Source organism: Rhinolophus sinicus, chromosome 2 (assembly GCF_057876585.1).
Source record: "Rhinolophus sinicus isolate RSI-liver-muscle chromosome 2, RSI-T2T, whole genome shotgun sequence".
NCBI classification, from domain to species: domain Eukaryota; kingdom Metazoa; phylum Chordata; class Mammalia; order Chiroptera; family Rhinolophidae; genus Rhinolophus; species Rhinolophus sinicus.
Genome location: NC_142502.1, coordinates 175,436,736 through 175,453,304, shown reverse-complemented (window position 1 = coordinate 175,453,304; position 16,569 = coordinate 175,436,736).

Below are 16,569 nucleotides of genomic sequence, written 5' to 3'. Positions count from 1 at the left end.
ATGTTTCTCACCACCTTGCGTCATCACATGAGGATGGGCTTACTGAAATAGCTCAGGTGCAGGACCAGCAGCCCCAGGGGGAGGCGCTGCAAGCTCGGGACGCCGCGGTGCATCATAACTCGGAGGAAGCGCTTGCTGGAATAGCCCAGGTGCCGGACCAGGTGTCCTGGTGGGAGGCGCTGGAAGCTCCGGTCTGCCTGTTAGAGGAGGGGCCCCACAGTGGAGACTCTGAGGCAGAGGCAGACATTGGGAGTGGAGACAATGTAGCTCCCAACTCCCACTCCCGGCCCATTATGAAGCGTTGCTGCTGCAAACCCAGCCGTGACTGAGTTCACGACCTACACCCCTTACACTCCCACTGAGTTGCAGGAGCTGGGGAGGCAGTGCTGACAGCGCCCTGGAGAGCCAGTCTTGGCTTGGCTACTGCGTTTATGGGATGAGGGAGCAGACAGCATTTTCTGCTCCCCAGGCGAGATGGAAAAGCTAGCCTTCGTGACAGTGCATCCGTCCCTGCGACAAAGGTTATAGAACTGCCATAGGTTGGCCCACGACCAGGGCAACCACTCTCTAATGGCGTGGCTCACTGCTGCGGTACGCACCGTATGGGGACAGGCTGGCGAGCTGCCAGACTCTGTGAGTCAATGGCAGTCATATACAGAACTTACGCAAATCATCCGTGAAATGGGTATGAGACATGCTATGTTCAATCCTAATATGCAGGGGCCGGATGACGAGCTTTTTACAGCCAGCATGAGAGATCTGGTTTTGGATACTGCACCTGTGAGTGCTTTTGGATCCTTGGTTGACATTTTTACGCCCTATGTGGGGCGGCAGATCCATGAAGTTGCAACTGCCATGGCCACCCTGGGGGTGTTGAAAGCCGGAGGAGAAGGAAATTAAGACAGGAGGTCCACGCAGTTGAGACGGGGAAGCCCAAATCAAAAGTAAAGGGGCGAGGTCGCGGGCCTCAGAGAGTAACACGCGCACAGATGTGGCATGATCTCGTGGCAGCAGGGGTCGATCGGACAAAGATAGACCGACAACCCAATGCACTCCTGCTGGAACTCTGGAAACAGTTGCGTCCGGAACAGCAATTCCAGAGAAGTCTAAAGGAGAAGTCTGGGAAAGTGCAACCTGTGTCCCTCCAGGACTTCATGCGGCCACTTGAGGCCGACTCCTTTCAGCTCGATTAGGGGTGGGGACAAGGTACCCGGTCAGAGGGGACGAGCAGGGACCGGAGGCCCCATGTGGAACTGTCCATACATTGGTCCCCTTCGAATGTACAGAGGATTTTGGCCCTAGTTGACACTAGCGCAGACTGCAGTCTTGTTTATGGGAACGCAGAACTGTTCCCTGGACCAGCAATCTGCATTGATGGCTACAGGGGAAAGACTGAGACTGTGAAAGCCGTTTCCTTACCACTGGGTATAGGAAGGCTTCCCCCTTGTACCTACAAGGTTTATGTCTCCCCCGTTCCGGAGTATATTCTAGGGGTAGACGTGCTACATGGCCTCAGCTTACAGACGTCGGTAGGAGAATTGCGTCTCTGGATCCGGGTGGTGAAAGCGGTGACACGCAGGCATGTCACCCTCCTCACCACCCTCCTCAAGTGTTGCCACAGCCCTGGTGCGTGGTTACAGTGCGACAGTACCGCCTGCCAGGAGGGCAGGAGGAGATGGGTCATACAATATTAGAATTGGAGAAGGCACATATTGTGAGGCCAACACACAGTCCCTTTAACTCCCCAGTATGGCCTGTCAAAAAGCCAGATGGGACCCAGCGAATGACCCAGGGAGTTAAATAAGGTGACACCACTTTTGCACGCTGCGGTGCCTTCAATACACGATTTGATGGGTCGTCTGACTATACGCCTGGGGACATATCACTATGTAGTGGACTTGGCACATGCTTTTTTTTCCCATTGACATTGCACCCAAGTGTCAAGAGCAGTTTGCTTTTACTTGGGATGGGCGGCAGTGGACTTTTCAAGTCCTTGCGCAAGGATCCTTGCACAGCCCCACTATCTGCCACGGGCTCGTAGCCCAGGATTTGGCACAGTGGGATCACCCGTCCTCTGTGGCCTTGTTTCATTATGTCGATGATATTTTATTAACATCTGATTCTCTTTCAGATTTAGAGCAAGCAGCTCCCTCTCTTCTCTACCACCTGAAGTCACGCGGCTGGGCGGTGAATGAGGAAAAGGTCCAAGGCCCTGGCTTATCCGTCAAGTTTTTGGGTGTTGTGTGGTCGGGTAAGACAAAGGTCATATTTGAGGTGATTACTGACAAAACACAAGCCTTTCCCTGTCCGACCAAGGTCTCCCAACTGCAGACGTATTTGGGTCTGCTGGGGTATTGGTGGGCGTTTGTACCCCATTTAGCACAAATGGCAAGGCCCTTGTATAACGTGATAAAAAAGGGGGCCTCATGGGATTGGACAGAGGCTATAGAGCAAGGCTTTGTTGCCACAAACCGGGCAGTGCAGCAGGCACAGGCTCTGCAAGTAGTAGACCCTGGTCGCCGGTTTGAACTTGATGTTCACGTAACCCAAGAGGGGTACGGATGGGGCCTCTGGCAACGGCAGGCGCATCTCCAGTCGCCAGTGGGATTTTGGTCCCCATTGTGGAAGGAGCAGAAGTCTGCTACTCTCTAATAGAGAAACAGCTGGCTGCTGTGTACGCAGCCCTAGTGGCCACAGAAGCCATCACAGGAACAGCACGGGTGTTGGTTCGAACAACCTGTCCTGTCCAGGGGTGGGTCCGTATGTGGACCCAGGAACCCAAAACGGGGGTGGCACAGACCACCACTCTCGCCAAGTGGGGTGCCTACTTGGAGCAACGTAGCACCCTTAGTTCAAGCCCTTTGCGCACAGAGCTACAACAGGTCCTGGGGCCTGTGGAGCTTGTAGCCCAGGCTGAGCCAAGCGCTCTGCCTAGTGGGAGGACTTGGAACCCTCGCCCTACAGAGAAGGACAGCCCCCAGTACCTGAGGATGCCTGGTTTACTGATGGTTCTAGCCGAGGAGCTGCAGCCATTTGGACGGCTATTAGTGTGCAGCCCAAAACAGACACCAGGCTACAGCAGAAATGGAAACATTTTGCTGCCAGCACCCACACGCTTGAAAGCAGGGGAACGGCAGCAATGGACTTGGCCCTGGCAGGTCAAAAGCCCCACTATCAGTGGTTGGGCCTGATAGCCCCATGAGGGGCCGGTTTGACTCATGATTTGCAAGTGACGCCAGGGGTAGTGTCCGAGTGGCCACCACAGTGACTGTAGTATACAGAGGTCCCAATGTAGGGATGATTTTGCGGGGAAACTATGTGCTCTTGCGATGGCCTATTATGGGGTCCCCTGTTCTGTTACATGTTGAAACTCCGCAAGGGACCCCAAGCACTGCCATAAAGGTCTGGAACCACAAATTGGGAAAGGTGCCAGTGGCAGCGACCCTCCTTTCCCAGGACAAAAAGCTCGCATGTATCCTGCCAGATGGAAGGGCTTTGCCATTGTTGGTTCCTAAGACTACTATTTCTTTCCGCCTGTAGGTGCCTATAGGCTAATACAGCACAGGGACCCTCGCGGAAGACGCTTGTCGCATAGATTGTGAGGTGAGACCCTGTAGGGGTGGAGTGTGGGGACAGGGTCCCAAAGAATAGTTTCCAGGCTCTTGGCCTCACATGGAGGGGTGCTGGCTCAGGTGGTGGATGGTTGTCGGCTGTGGCTAGTTGGCCATTAGCTGTTACTGGTTAGTCATTAGCCACTGATATAATTGCCGTTCCCCGGATTGTGGATTGGATTGTGGATTGCAGAGAGGCGGGGATTGCAGTTAGCAAGTGAGGCTGGTTGGCAGAGAAGCGGACGGTGCGTTGCAGATCGTGTGGCTCCTGATTCCTGTGTCTCCAACCCAGCCGCCAGGGAGAATATAGTGGTATGATTCCCCTGGCTATGGCTTTGTGGGTGTTCCTTTTTGGCCTCACCATGTCCTGCATTCTTATGTGGGGAGAGGGACCAGAGACCCTGCATGACACCAGTAATAAAGAGAATTCTATAAATATGATAGACATTCAGCTCCATGTTAGACACAGTCCTTGTTAGAAACAATGTTTAAAATGCTGATCTCAGCAACACACTGGCTTCCTGCAGCTGAAGGCTTGGCTTTGCGCAGACAACTTAGGTGTGGGGGAATGAGAATGCACTAAAACGTCAGACCACCTATTGCTGCCTCATTTGAAACCGCCCCTGTGAGTTTTCACTGTGCAACAAACTTTTAAGGAGTTCCTAACATTCTTGCCGACCACAACCCCCAGAATAGCACTGGCCCAGCTACACCATTCTCGGCCCCAAAGGGACTATCATGACCTTGGCGTCCAAGGAGGCAGAAGGTTAAAGTGTTTCTCCACCTGGGTCAAGGAGCTGACAAAACCGAGGACCCAACTGCAAGAAGTCAGCCTTTGCCACCTGATGGGACAAATAAGATAATCTAAAAATCTGTGTTCACCTTCCCAAACATATAATCTGTGTGCTCTGTTGCCCTCTATGTGACAGATTACCCAATCTCTAAGGGCAGCATGAAAAATGTTTTCAGTGGTGAAAACGTTAAAGGCAAGGTGACAACTCTGTGCACTGCTTTTGCCCTCCCTACAGGAGACTACAGAAGCAATGGTTTTCGTTACAGGGTTTTATTGGCCATGTGTACAGAATTCCTTCGTCCTCGATGAAGTAGCCACCGCTCAAGTGCAAACCTGTGCATGGGAGGGTCCAGCACAGCTGTCTCCGCAGGCTCTGGCCCCGTGACTTCTCATCCCTGTTAGTAAAAATCTGTCCCGAGGTGCTTTATTTCACCCCCTCCGTTCTCTACGTACCGTTCCAGCTCCACTGCCTTGTTTTAAGCCCTTCTCACTTTAGTTGTTGCTATAGCCTTTTGTTAATGGTTATTTTTTAAATAACAGCTTTATTGACGTATCGTTCACACATGATAAAATTCATCCTTTTAAAACGTACACTTCGGCGGTTTTAGTAGACTCAGAGTTGAGCAGCCATCACCACTATCTAACTGCGGAATATTTTAGTCACCTCAAAAAGAAGCCGTCCATTAGTAGTCACTCCCTATTTCCCCTGCCCCCAGCACATGGCAAACACTAATCTACTTTCTGTCTATGGATTTGCCTATTATGGACATTTCATAGAAATGGAATCAAACAATATGTGGTCTTTTGGTCTCTGGCTTCTTTCACTTAGCATCGTGTTCTTCAGATTCACCTATGTTGTAGCATATGTCAGTACTTCATTCCTTTTAATGGCCAAAGAATAGTCTATTGAACAGATATATTAAATGGAGATACATATAAATAAGACACATTTTGAGGATCCATTCATCAACTGATGGACATTGGGTTGTGTCCATGTTTTAACTATTATGAATGATGCTGCTATAAATATTTGTATACAAGGTCTTGAGATTAAATAAATTTGGGAAATGCTGGGTTTAACAAGATTAAACAGGTTTCTTTACTATAGGACTTACAGAGTCAAAAACAGACTAACATTCATCCTAACTTTACTAAAGTAGATGCATGAGGCAGTGTTTTTCCAGACTTATTTAGCCACAAATTGTCCCCCATCCCAAATCTAGAAAATTTTTCTCTTCTAAATTATGATACCAGCTCAAATAGTCAGGTGGGGTCCTGGAGTCAATACGTTCTGCCCCTCATCTTTGAAAGAAGCACAACAGAAAGTAAAAGTAATATTGTGAAAGACTCAGAAACAAATTCTAATTTAGAATTCCCAAAATATTTCTTAAGAAAAATTGATCTATTTTTATATGGTAGCAGAAGAAATAAGATCAGTATTCTTTAAAGTCAACAAAATCCTTTTTCTGAATACAGTAAAATGCTTCACTGCGATTTTCTAAGTCCCCAAAAGACTTTAGCATCTCCTATACTGTAATATTAAAAACTTGAAAAAACTGAAATAAACAATCGCACAATAACCACTCTACACAACTACAATACTCAACTCACACATCCAATGATAGTTGCAAAAGTGCGACCTGACATTTTCTGAAAAGACTCTTGGGCGTTTTGTACTTTATTAATTTTGAGTGACATGACAATCTTCTCAAGTCAGCTGCAGCAGAGAATAGAGAAATCAATCACTGTTCCATCGATACTTAAAATTCAAAAACTTTCATATTAATTCTAGCCTTCTCATTAAAATATCATAGTAAAAATTAAAATATTCTATTTAATATTTGTGTTAATCGTGAGAAAAAGTTTCATCAATTCCAGCTACAAAATCTTGACTGAAGAAAAAAGAAGCTTTTTAATGATCTTTTGCTCTTTTGTTTCAGTAGAGATATATTTAAGTTCAAACAATGTGGAAATTAGTGTAAAGAAACATTTCGAAGATGTAAAATTGATTTTTTACAGTGTGACAGGCAATTACTCCTTTCTTTGCTACAAACTCCATTTTAAACAATCTATTTAAAGAAATCTCTTTATTAAACTATAGTAAACTACAGAGCTGACAGCTTACTGATGTTTCCTTTAAATATGTGAAGTAATTTGAGATTCCTACCACAAATACCTTTATTTCAGTAACATATTAACTATAATGTCACTTGTGGATTGTCACATTTAAAAACAAAACAAAACATTGTTTGCAAAGTCTCGTTCAAGTACTTTGCATTCATTAAAATGTTAAAATAAAAAATTGTAATTAATTTCCAGTACTTTCTCAAGGAAAATAAGCTATAAAGAAAGTAACCATACACAATGTTTAGAAATAATGTGATCTCATATCAAAATTAATTTTGCTATGTTGCCACAGTGAGGATGTTAGAAAAGCTCCGTCCTCTATGCAGATAGCTATAAACACACGACTCGGGCTAGTCATGTCTTTTTTATGAATACTCGTTCCAAAGTTTCTTAAGCCTGTGGTTTTACTTGTGGCTCCTAAGCTCTGGTGACAATCTACAATTTTAGAGTAATGCTTACTGATTTGCATTTTGTTGAGAAATTGGCAATTCCAAAGCATTTAATAACTTACAGCGATCAAATACATTAAACCATACCCGACACGGAACCTTTTTTTTTCACCTGTATCTGTTCTACCTAAGAAATCTTCAACTCTATGCTGACAAGTCTCCAGCCAACACATCCACTCAGCCCCTCCCACTGTATTTGCTCTTAGTTTCATTACAGACATTCAGTTCCTAGGTCCTTCCATGGCCCCTCAGTTTAGTGGCCTCACTCTTGTTTCACTTCCATCCATACCCAGAAACGGAATTCCTCTCCTAAAGGTTATCTCAACAACCTGTAACATTCTGGTCCTTTAATGGGACCAACAAGGAACCTCTGCAACCTTAATTGCAATCCCAATCCAACTGTTTGCCTCCTCTGAGGCTTCACTTGAGATGTACCTGCAAGAGATAAAAACCCCACATTCACAAAGGCTGGCCCCACCCGCACCTGTGCCCTTACCTTATTCTCAGCTGTTCCTGAGAGCTCCCTTTCCGTCTGTCAGTGAAGATTCTAAAGCTTCACTTCTCCCCCTAAATATCCTACCCGGAAATACTCACTCTTAGCAGAAGAACACACCTTTTCATCAAAGTAACTGAAGTGGAGGGACGGCAGCAGGGGCGGTACAGTTTTTTTAATCTTCCTGAATTGCCCATTAAACACAGAGAAACCAGGAAAACACTCAAAGGCTCATGGATAACATCTAAAACAAAACTAAATAACAAGGAGTCTGCAGAACTCCAAACTTCAAGTGGGTAGGAACAAACCACGCACACCTACGAGAAGGTGTGGTACATACGTGAGGAAGGAGGTAGAGGAGACTCACTGGCATCTATTGGAACTAAGAGCCCCCGCAGGTATTCACTGGAAAGCTGGGATGGGGGCTGGGGGCCCAGCTGAGAAAAGCACCTGACAACAGTGCTCAGATGAGTACAGGATTCTGTGGGAAGTACAAGCCTTGGAAATTCTCAAAACTAATCAGCCAAAGCCCCCCTTTCAGGACCAAGCCCCATACTGAGACAAGACTATTAGGAACAGAGTCTAAATTGAAAAGCACAGGGACAAAAGAAAGATCCAGATTAAAAAAAAATAGGGGAGGAGAGCGAAGTCAGATTTCAGGAGGATACATTTAAACATTTCACAAAAATAACAGAAGAGAGAGCTCTAGAGCCATGAAATTCAGGCTTTCTTCTAAAAGCCAGAAAAACAGTTTCATATAAAAATGAGCAACAGAGGATGGAGGGAAAAATCCCATGTAAATATATTACAAAAAAAATTTTTTTTAAAGAAGGCCCCCTGTGGGCCTTAAGAGCCCTCCAGAAGACACACTACAAAATACATAAAATATATAAGCCACCACTTTAAAACAAGTAAAGGCTCACAGAACACTAATAGCAGAATGTAAGAACAATATAAGCCAGAATTAGAAAAACTCACAAAGGATATACAAAAACTCCGGAAAAGAATTAGAAAAAAATCATTTTAGAAATGTACACTAAACTAGAAAGAACATAAAAGTTAATTAAAAAAACAACAAAACAAAAAAAAAAAACAGAAAATACCTTAAGACAAAAAGAAGGGGATAAAAAGGCAGGACATTTTTTTTAAAGTAACAAAGAAATGAAGAAACTTCTGGTTCTGGTTAAGATTGAATACGTAAACTCCACCCTCTCTTTCCAGCTGATTACAACTAAAAGTGCCGGACAAAACACATAAAGCAATTATCTAAGGGCTCTGAAAAATAAATAAAGCAGGTGAACCAGGTGGAAAACTCAAAGAATGACCCATATAGTAAGGAGTTCCCTGGTTTGCCTTTTGTCTTCTGTATCGCCCCGCTTACACTCAAGGGCAGCCAGATTCCTGGAAGAAAAGCATGCTCTCTAGACTCTGGACCCAAACCCGGGTGAACCCCAGTAAAGAATCAGCCACTCCATGGTAGCAGTGACAGTGATAGCAAGCATATCCCTAAAGATTCTTTTCTCTCTTTTGAGCCAAACCACCAGGAAAGGGAGTTTTTGGGAGCCTGAGTGTGTGTGAAAAGATCACAAAGAGTCGGGAGCTGGAGGAAAAAGTCCTTTAATTATGGTAGGAAATCCTGAGCTGCACAAGCACAGAATTGACCAGGATCAACAGAGCAAAAAGCCTTTGCGATCCAAACTACGGTGCAGACCACCCTCATCTCCTGCTAGACTGGTCCTTGGATGGTGCACACGGGGAGCTGAAGTAGTTTCCTATTGCTGCTGTGAACTCAGTGGCTTAGCACAGCACAAATGTATTATCTTATGGTTCTGGAGGTCGCAAGTCTACAGTGGGTCTTAGGAGCTATAATCACGGTGTCAGCAGGTCAGGAGGTCTCGGGAAGGATCTGTTTCCATGCCTTTTCCAGCTCCTAGAGGCTGCCTGTACTCCTGGGCTCATGGCCCCTTCTTCCGTCTTCAAAGGGTATCACTCCAACCTCTGCCTTCATCATCACATCTCCTTTTCCTGACTTTGATCATCCTGCCTCTCTCTTCTAAGTATCCTTGCAATTACACTGGGCCTACTCAGATAATCCAGGATCATCTCCCTACAAAACCTACAAAAAAGTTACTTTTTCAAAAGCAATGTGCAAAGGAATATCTAGAATAACTCCCTTTTGTGTGAGAAAAAAAAGGCAGGAAATAAGAAAATACACATGCAACTGTTTTTGCTTAGCAAAAAATACACCAAAAAAAAACTAGTGAGACTGATTACCTTCCACAGTGGAAGGGTTGAGGACCACGACACTTTTCTAGGTTCTTAACTATTTTGAAAAACAATGACTTTTGTAAGTATGTTACTGTTTTATGTACTAAAAACAACCACAATAACAACAAAAACACGGGTGGGAGGGACCTTAAAATTGAACACACACACAAAAAACAAAAGAACCTAACTATAGTTATTTCAAAGAAAAACACTGCCAGAATAAATGGGGGTAGAGAAGATTAGCCCAAGTAACTTTTAAACACACTATTTATACTGTCTGCCATCACATTAAAGACAAAAAGCAGTATAAATAAAATGTGAACTTTTAGTAAGTTTGTTTTTTTCACTGGTATGGGTTAACTTTTATTTAACTGCTTTTTATATAATTGCAAATTCAGAAAATAAATACATACATTCAGAATAATGGGAGCCATCATTCTCCTTGTTTGAGAGGAAGTTACACACTGTATATGGAAAGATGAAAGGCTAGGACGAAAGAAAATAAAATGATGGGAAAAGTCATACCATGAAAATACTAATAAAAAGAACTGAAGTCGCTATAATAATAACAGAAAAAGTAGATTCTGAACAAGGACAATTACCAGACATAAAGTGGGCTATTACATAATGACAAAACGTTCTATTCACCAAAAGACACAACAATCCTAAATGTGTATACAACCAACAATAGAGCTTCAAGACACAGAAGCAAAACCTGACAGAACTAAATGGAGAAACAGAGAAATCCGCAGTTATGCTTGGGGAGTTCAACACTCCTCTCTTAGTAATTGACACAAGTAGCAGAAAATCAGCAAGGATATAAAAGACCTGAACAATATTATATATAGAACCCTCCACCCAACGAGAACAGAATACACTTTTATTTTCAGGTTGATATAAAACATTAACTGAGATAGATCATATGCTACGTAACAAAACAAACCAGAATAAAATTAAAAGAATTAAAATCATAGAGTATGTTCATTGGCCACAACAGAATTAAGTGAGAAATCAATAACACAAAATCTGAGAAATCCTAAATATTTGAAAATTAAACAATACATATTTAAATAATCCAGGAGTCAAAGAGGAAGTTTCAAGGTAAAGTAGAAAACATTTTGAAATGGATGAAAAGGAAAATAACATGTCAAAATGTGTGAGATGCAGCTAGCAAAAGCAGTGCTTATAAATTTTTAACATTGTTTATATTAGAAAAGACAAAAGTCTCAAGTAACCTAACCTTTCAGTTTAAGAAACTAAGCACAAAACAAGTAAAAAGAAGGAAATCAATTTAAGAGCAGAAATCAAAAAACTGAAAAGCATAAACAGCAAAAAACGGGGAAAAAATCCATGAAACCAAAAACTAGTTTTTTTGAAAAGATGAATAAAAACAGACTGATCAAGAAAAAGAAGACAAGACACACATGGCCAATATCAGCAATAAAATGGGGGATACCACTACAGAGAGAACAGATTAAAAGCTAACAAAGACTAGTTACCTTTGTGGCAAAAGTACTCAGAGGCCAACTTGAAAAGGTTCCCACTGGCCAGAGATGGGACTGTTTTAGCAGCAACAAGCATAATAATGGCAACGCAATGCATTGAAATATATAAAATATGTTTAAATCTATGAAATAATAGTGATACCAAGAAAACTCATTCATCACTTCTGGAGAGGGAGATCATTCATTTTTAAACTTGGTTAATAAAAGTAAAGAATCAAGCATTAATACTACCTTTCCTACATGACTTGCTCTACTGAGTAACCAGGTAATAGACAAGGCAGTAACAAATGAGTAGGAGTGATTTCATTAGAACTCACCCGTTTGCAAACTCTAATGAATTAAGATATCTCGGTATTGAGTATCAATCACTGCTGACATCACAGAAAGGATAACCAGACACTAATGGTTCCTCACCGAAGAACACATCCTCATTTATGAAGCAGCCTTCCAAAAAATAATGAAATAAAAACCAGAATCTGATTAAGCCTCTCGATCAGTGCTGTCAAAAAGAAACATAACACAAGCCACATATGTATTTAAGTTTCCTAGTAACCACATTACAAAGACTAAAAAGGAACTAGGTGGACCTCACTTTTAAATAGATTTAATTTAACCCAACAGATCAAAGATATTATCATTTCAATACACAACCAACATAAATACTACTAATGAGATCTTCCGCATTATTTTTTGTAATAAATCTCTAAAATAAGTGGGCATTTGACACTTACAGCACATCTCACTTTGGACTATGCACATTTCAAGTGCTCAGTAGCCACGTGTGGCCAGTGGCTACTGTATTAGACAGCACAGCTCTAGAGCCAAGTATGAGAAATACAGACAATAAGTGCACATGTTCACCTCACCACAGGGATTCCATCAGCAAAATCCGGATGGGGAAATTCAAAAGGTCAAAACCTGGTTTCTTCAACAAGTGAACAGCACGGAAAAAGAGAGATTGAGGAGAAATCTGTAGATTAAGAGGCTGAAAAGACAAAGGAGAAAAAAGGCAGGAAAAATTTAAAGGCAGTGTTTAGAAATGGACAGAGGTGATAAAACTATGAGAAAAGCGAAAACGTCATTCCCATAAATGTTAGTAGTTCCCATTTGGGGAGAAAAAAGGGGTTTTAATTGGAATGAAGCACATGGAGAGCATCTGGATTGCCGGACAAAGTGTTATTTTCTTTGACTGGGTAGTAGTTAGTCATGATATGTTTGCTTTAAGCAGTTTTACAATAAAGAGGTATAAATTCAGTAAGTAAATATTTAATGGAAAAGTTTGGTATAAGCTGGTTATTCATTTCTTAACCTTCACAAATAGCACACCCCACTCTCCCAGGCTTTAGATACAGTTCTCTACAGGTCTGCTGGGTCTGGATGTCAGAATGTCTCACACCACCTTCACTCCAGGTTTGCTGCTGTCTCCTGTTCACTCTCAGTGAATGGCACTACTCATCTGCGTGATCACCCAGGCAGAAGGAGCCGGAGAGCAATTCCAGGCTCCTCCTTTACCCTCACCCCCAAGTCCAATCCCTGAGTCCTAATGATTTCACCTTTACATTTTTGAGAAACTGTCTCTTTCTCACCATCCCTTCCACAGCTTCCCAAGTTTGGGCCTATAGCCTCTCTCACCTGGAATATAAGACAGGCATGTATTGTTCACTTGTTAACTTCTAACAGTAATTTTTTCTTTACTTTGCTTTATAATAAAGCAAATTAGAAATGCCCATAATTTGCCTCTGTTTCGATGCCTTTGTTATACTATTCCCTCTGCCTGGAATGTTCTTCTCCAATTTTTTACTACATTCCTTCATGTTTTGAGATATTTAAGATGTTTAAGATATCATAGCCACCAGAGAAACCTTTCATGAATTCCTAGGTGGGTTATCTATGCTTCTCCATCTATGCTCCAACAGCACCTCAGCGTTTTCATTGCACTTACCTAATTAAAAATTATTTCTTTTCACATGTCTTCTACTGAATAGTTATTTCCAAGGGCAGGGACAGTTTTACTTAGCTTTGTAACTGCACTGCCTAATATATACTGGGCATATAACAGGTAGTCAACATTACCTTGTTGAAAGGAAGTAGTTATTTTCTAGTTCATATATTCCTGTCAAATTAATATTTCTAAAATTCCATTCTCATCATGTCATGGTGCTGTTAAAAAACATTCAAAGGTTGTCATATAATGAAATAAAAATATCTTTAGTCTGGTCTTTTACCACAAGACCCCAAACTACGTATACAGCTTTATCTTCCACCATACTTTCTTATCGATATCATTGATTCTAAACTACTCAGTCTTCCAAACCAACTTTTTGACCCCATATCTCCCCAAACCATTACAATCCATAAAAATGTTGACCTTTTAAATTCAATACTTACATACATAGCAACTCCCTAGCAATTAACCCATAATACTGCATGATGTTAAAAGAACAAAAAAATTGTTGTAATGGATACCTGAATGGAATGGTCACACTCCTAAAATTTGTGTATCTCCAGCAGATAAACAGTAGGGGAAAGGCCAAAATAACTTTTTAACTTATAAAAGACATCATATATGTAAGGAAAACACTAAACTTTTTTCTGTTTTACTCACCTTTTTTTCTCCAGTCCAGCCTTCCTTCATCTTTCTTGGCTTGAAGCTCATTAGGACGAGGAAGAAAGAATTAGGACTCCTTTCCCTGAAAGTATGTTTCCTCTGTTAATCAAAACACTAACCGGAAAAAAGTTCTAGCCAGAATTCCAGAAAGAAATAGAAATTCCAGGAAGAAAATCAGGTGTTTTATGACTTTTGCTGTATGACCTTTCAGACCTGCCCCTTTAGCCATTTAATGGTCAGAACCATTAACCCAAGTGGTCCTATACAGACCAATTGTTTCTGTTTCTAGAACCAGAGGTGCTGTCAATGAAACACAGTTGGCATTAACAGAAGTCAAAGAAAAGAGAAAGCCTGACTACATCATCTCCAGGAACTCTGAAAATGACTGCTGCTCCTAAAGTGGGGGTGGTGGGGAGCCATCAATGCAAAATCTTCCCAAAAAACACTTCAATTTCTTCTGCGTTATTGCATCTAATATACTGGCCTAATGAACGGAACACGAGGTTAGGAGGGCAAAGATGGAAGCAAACAAAAGGAATGCATATGAATACTTTTTTTTTAAATCTCAAAATCATTTGTAAAAATAAACTAAAAATGAAGGCATTCCTCTTAGAGACATTTACTGGGATAACCAACCAAACTACAAAGTTTCAGGTCAGTTCTTAAAAGAATGATGTTAAAGTAGATAACATTTATTCAACTTTGTATTTATTAGTACTAATCTATACAACTCTGTCAGGTGGTCTGGCCGGATGGCCTCATGGTCTCATAAGGGAACCCGCAATATTACTCTCTTTAGCTTTTCTCCTGTTGGGGTGATGGTTATTTCCCAGAGAAGGCTCTGCTGCTCTGCCATCTGGAGATTCTTGCCCTATGTTCTATAAAAGCAGCTTTTTAGTCTCCACTCTTAAATATGAGCAGATAGCAAAGAATTACCAACCATTTGGGGAAAAGCTGTAATACTACACAGGGGCCAAAACAAATAGGAAAAGCAACTTAAAGGTCGGATTCTATGCAGGAAGAAGAAAAACTAAGAAAGAAAAATTAATTACTAATATCCTCAGAGAGATGAGCTGATTTTGCATCCATGAAACGAGAACAAAATGATACTTTAAACATCAAGAGAATGAACATAGCTCTTGAAAGTTAATTACAAAAATAAAAATTGGGAAGAAAATAGAATTTAGAGAACAGTCTAGGAGGGCCAACATCTGAATTAACAGTGGTTCTAGAAATAGAGAACAAAGAAAAAGTGAGCAAATCATAAAGAAATAACTTAAGAAATTTTCTCAGAACTCACGGACATGAGCTCCAGAGTGGAGGGGCTCAGAGTCTAACACTGACCCCTCCACCAGATATGTCTGTGAAATTCCAGAACGTGTCTGTGAAATTTCCACCAGGGCAAAAATGAAGATTCCAAAGCTTTAGGAAAACTAAATCAGGAAAATGGGCCAGGATCCAGAATAGCACTGGACTTGTCAATAGCAACATGGGATATAAACGACAATAAGAGAAAGGCCAAGAATGCTAGTGAAGGAAGGTCCCAAGAAAACGGCTAGGCAAGACCTAAATACACACCAAGCAAAACTGAAAAAAGTGAAAATGCTCTGGGAGAAATTTTCTCAAGATGAAATGCTAGAATACCTTATATGTTTGAAGGAACTAAGAAGACAGTTGGAATGCTGGGGATGAATGTAAGGACAAACTAGCAATTAGTACATAGAACACTAGGCAAATAACAAAGACTCTTTAACAAAAAAGTGTACAGAAAAGGAAAACTAATCACAGTATACTAAATACCTCAGCTGTCAACAGTTTTTACATACAATATTGAATAATGATCTAATGAAAATTATAACCAACTGGGAGGATGAGAAAACAAGACGGGTGGGTGGGTGTGTGTTGGGGACAGGTCTGATTTATCTCTTCCATGGTAGGAAATCAAAGGATAATGGCAAAAACTGGAAAATAAAACAAGTAGCCATGTAAGAATATTATGTAGAGATACACAGACTCACACTAAAATAATCAGTTACAGGTGTAGAAAACAATTGGTTCTGAGGCAAAGCATGTATTTCCAACTTAAAAATATATCTAAATTTTAAAGCCAGATGTGAAAAGTTCATCCCACTTAGGCCCATTTTTTAAACTCCCAAACCATTTCTATGGATACAAATATAATAGTTGTAATAATCAGCGTAGAAATGACTACGACTTACTGGGCACCTACTATGTGTCTGGCCTGTTCTAACTGCTTTTCTGGTGTTCACTCAAATACATATTCCTCACAATAACCACCGGGGGCCTGCTACTATCATTATCCCCCGTCTTACAGATAAACGGATGTACAGAAAGGTGAATTAGCTTGCTGCATGTCACACAGCCAAGAAGGTACAAAACCAGGAGTCCAACTCAGTCTGGTTCAGCACCCAGATTATTACCTTCTCTAGTAATGGATTAAAAACACAGACAGGAAAGTGTTCATCAGTCATCAGAGCGGATGCCTCTGGGGAAGAAAGAAAAGGAACGGGACTGGGGAGGGGTGGAAAGAGAACTTAAAGCTTACCTAGAATTTTTTTTTTCTTTAAAGAAAGAACTATGAAAAACTGCTCCAGATGGTGGGAACATGCCATTGTAGTATTCTATAGTTTTTTAAAAAAACAAAACAAAACTGTTTAATTGGGGAGAAAAACCTGAACAAGGGCAAATGAATTT